Source organism: Trachymyrmex cornetzi, unplaced genomic scaffold (genome assembly GCF_001594075.2).
Source record: "Trachymyrmex cornetzi isolate Tcor2-1 unplaced genomic scaffold, Tcor1.1 scaffold1731, whole genome shotgun sequence".
Lineage (NCBI taxonomy): Eukaryota > Metazoa > Arthropoda > Insecta > Hymenoptera > Formicidae > Trachymyrmex > Trachymyrmex cornetzi.
This window is the reverse complement of record NW_017296345.1, coordinates 51,568-56,371: the sequence shown is the minus strand read 5'-3', so window position 1 is coordinate 56,371 and position 4,804 is coordinate 51,568.

Genomic DNA, 4,804 nt, shown 5'->3' with positions numbered 1-4,804 from the left:
TGATTTAACTGAAAATTAAGTTACAGTAGTTACTTAAATGTAATGAACGTGTACATTAAATTTATGAAATTTAATGTATTTTTAATAAAATTTTATGAAAAGTACATTAAATTTTATAAATTTCCATGAAAAATACATTAAATTTTATGTATATATATATGTACACAAATACACTTTTTAATTATAAATACATTAAATTTGATGTAATGTCATGAAATTAATTTCAAATTGTGTAACTTAAAATTTAATGAAATTTAAGAACATTTCTAACAGTGTAATTATATTTAATACAATGTGTATGAGTTATATACATATAAGTAATGTTATGTATATCCAGATATATATATAAACACACACACAACTCAAAAAGACATTAGATATTAACATTTTACATATTTTGATTTTGAATGATTAACCATTTGATTTAATTCTTTATTCTGTACATAAAAATATTAAAGTACAACTGTTAAAAATAGTTTATGAAACATTTATATCTGAATAAAGTGTAATATATCTCATAAACTATTAATATTTTGACAAGTCTATCTTAATACTTTTGCATGCAGATTAGGAATATCATTTCGAATTAAACAACTTTTTTCTAAATATATTTTATATTTAATGTGATTACCCTAATCCCAAAAATAATTAAGGGATGTGATAGATTAAATTAGAACTCTGATGTGTATGCACGCACACACACACGCACCACGCATGCACGCACGCACGCACACACAAACACGCGCGCGCATGAATATATTACAGTTATATATAACCATTGATAAATTAATTGTCAAAATAAAAATAAAATTCATACAATAATAATTTATTATTATTATTAATTTATTAATATACATATATATGAGTGTGTATATATGTATGATATATATATATACATATATACGAGGGTCACTATTTATATTTTGAGCCTAATAATAAAAATAATAATAAAAAAATAATAATTTGTTATTTATTGTTTTTCAAAATATTCTCCTTTTTATGATCTATACACTTTTACATGCGTTCGAACCACTTGTCAAAGCATTTTTTCCATTCCGCTTGAGACACCTCCAAAATATGGTCTTTGAACGCATCAACGGCTTCTTCTGTCGACGAAAATCGTTGTCCACGCAATTTATTCTTGACGTTCGGGAACAAAAAGAAGTCATTTGGTGCCAAATCAGGACTGTACGGCGAATAACCGATTAATTCGATTTTTTGAGTGCTCAAATAGTCGGTTGTTAGACGAGATGTGTGATAGCTGGCATCGTCTTGATGAAGAATGATCCGGCGGCGCTTGTTTGTTTTCCTTATTTCACTGAAGACTTCCGGCAAACAAATGGTTGTGTACCATTCAGAATTGACCGTTCTACGTTCCTCTAAAGGCATTGTTGCCACATGACCAGTTTTTCCGAAAAAACAGGCGACCATTTGTTTCGAAGTGCTTCGAGCGCGAACAACTTTTGTTGGATTTAGTTCATCTTGAAACACCCATAAAGTCGACTGCTGTTTAGTTTCCGGCTCATACTCATAGATCCATGATTCATCATCTGTTACAATCTTATACACGTCTTTTGAAGCACCGCCATTGTATTTCTTAAGCATTTGTTTGCACCAATCGACACAAGCATCTTTTAGAGATTTTGTTAGATTATGTGGGATCCAATGAGAACAAATCTTTTTCACGGCTGAATGATTATGCAATATTTCATATATGCTGGTGGAACTGATGCCCAAGGTTGTCTCAATCTCACAGTATGTCACATGACAATCTTGCATTATTAGTTTTTGCACAGCATTAATGTTTTCTGACACAACAACTGATTTTGGACGACCTTCACGACTTTCGTCGGTGAGCGAACGGCGACCACGATTAAATTCGTTATACCAGCGTTTCACAGTGGCAAAGGATGGGGCTTTATCGCCAAAAGTGGAAGTAAGTTGATCGATGCACTCCTGTCTTGATAATCCACGTCGAAAGTCGTAATAAATCATTGCACGAAAATTTTCACGAGTTAATTCCATTTTTTCGCTGAGACACAATTTTCAAGTGACTGTAAACAATACAAATCGCGCTCAAATAACAAAACGTTCTGAAGAAAGTTATGGTCAAAAATGTCAAACTTTCTAGTGGAAACGTCCGATGGCACCTGACAACACTCAGTGTTGCCAAGGCTCAAAATATAAGTAGTGCCCCTCGTATAATACTAAATAATGAATTATTATATAAATTCTATTTTAATTTATTTGAAATCGTACAATATGGTAATTAATAAATGATAAGTAAATGTACAAGTAAAAGAGAAATGTCATATTAACGTGTTCTCACTCATCAGCTGAAAACGGACAATCCACTAAAAAATGCACATAGCGGAAAAACGAGTATTGAAAACGGACGATTCACTCAAAAGTACTCGCGTATACGTTTGTCGTTCATCAGCGGAAATACGAGTATTGAAAACGGACAATCTCCTCAAAAATACTCATTGCGTACTCATGTATACTCACTATCGTTCCTTCATGATACACTGCGAGTGCTTGCGAGTGCAAGAAATGAGCAAGAACGGGCTAAAAACGAGCTAAAAACGGATTAAAAACGGTCCATATGAGGTTTAAAACGGTGAAAAATTTTTATAAGGGTATAATAAAAAACTAATTTCTGAAACATTGCATATAAAAGTACAGTTAGATGATATAAATTTGAAAAGAGGCACCGAATCTCTAGATGACATATATATTTATCTGTTAAATTTAATCTCGAATAATAACAAAAGCGACAGCGCTTAGTTTTTTTGATCTCTTGACATACATGCGGTATCATTTGCATTTAAACTCTCTGACAGTCAAGAAATGTCTTGTATCACGGAATAGTAATCGACTTTAAGTTTTTTACTTCGCAATCGTAATAAACAGTTGCAAACTTATCGATATGTATTATTTGTATTTGCCTTTATGAAAATTGCAAATGTTGCATAATCTCCTACCTTCTATTCCATAATAATTATATCTTTATTATAGACCGTATATGTGAGAAACACAATCAATACTAGAAATTTAAAATGCATGGGGTGGATCAGACACTGACTGACCCCGTGATATCGATATACATAATTAGTAACAGTAGGTGGATAATTCGGACATGATTGCCGCTGCGTTAATAATAATAATAATAATAATAATAATTAAGGTGGAAAAAAATCGACAATATAACTCCGACATACTAATAAATTATAATTATTCTAATTACGTGTAATTGAAAATAGAAAGAGTATTCGGATCTAATACGCGCCTTGAGACACTAGATTGTTCCCGTTGCTAGTCTTAGTTCCCGACCTTAGACAAAATGGATTCTACCGATCCCGACGGCACAGATGCCGCGAACTTCTCGCAATCCGATTATGAGACCACGTTCAGAGATATAAGAGACCGCGAACACGAATTAATTCAGAGAACCGAAGCGTTAGAGAATATGATGCGCACCTTCGCTAATTTCTTTACCGGGACCACATTAACACCTCCCATGTCAACGCCTACTAATGAAGGCACATCACCGTTCAATTTCCAAAGCTCGCGACCTTCGGTAAAGGCGACGTTTTCATTCGGTGCCGCGCCTTATCCGAAATCGTACGTTCGAAACGCTCTCGAACTCGTATCTAAATACGACGAGCATAACATGTCTATTTGGCAATTTGCTCGTGCTTGTAAGAGGGCTAAGGAAAAGGTTCCCTTAGTCGACGAGGCTCATCTCATTCGATTATTACGTAATAAGTTAACGCATCATGCTTATCTGGCGGTGGAGGATGAGAACCATCCCACAGTTGATAAGTTCCTCGCTTAAACGAAGCTTCGGGCCGGGAAGAAGCGCGAATTATTAGATGTTAAACTTAATTCCTGCCGTTTTTCGTCTCCAAAATTGATTTGTTTCGAAAAGAAGATGAATGAATTCCCCAATCAAAGTAAGTTCCTCCATTTTCTACTTTATTACTAATTAATAATACTTTATTAATAATACTTTGATTAAAGTATTTCCCTTCGAAACAAATCAATTTTGGAGACAAAAAACGGCAGGAATTAAGTTTAACACCTAATACTATCGCAGTCAACTTAGTATCGCGTGGAAAAAACCGAATGAGCACGTCTTAGATTATATAGGACGAATTAAAGATCTCAGAACTGCCATAATCGAAGACGATCAACTGAACCTCAATCGGTCTCTGAACAGTGGGGAAATTTCATCAATCGACTCGTTTGCGTTAGAAGCATTTTACGAAGGATTGCCACGCGAATACCGCGTTGAACTCAGAGCAGAGGATTACACCGACTTTAGGGACGCCTGCTCCAAAATAATTACGATTAGGAAGCGGTTAGAGAGGGAAGAAAATAGGGGAAGAAATTTTCGTTCCCCACGCGCAGACTCCTCGTCCCCTCGTGTACTCTCACGCGATTCTCCCGCTGAGAGAGAGGGAGCCGCAAATAATTCAACTAATCAGTACGAACAAAAGATTTGTTACTGTAAGTCCTTCGCACATCTAGTCAATGAGTGTCGCAAGCGTCAGTATAGGGAGAACTTTAATAAAAATAATAATGCGCACTCTCGAGGTAGCAATACAAATCTGAATAACCCTACTTCGATGGACGGAACGAGTCACCAGGGAAACCTGCCTGGGAGGCCTCGGTAAAAGGGATGTCCCGGGGCCTAGGAAATGCTCGTCCCGTTCATTTGATGGATTGCGTTCAAAATCAATCCACGTGCTTCGAGTCGCCAGTAGAGACATACCCTCCGTTGAGCTCGAATCGCCTTCTT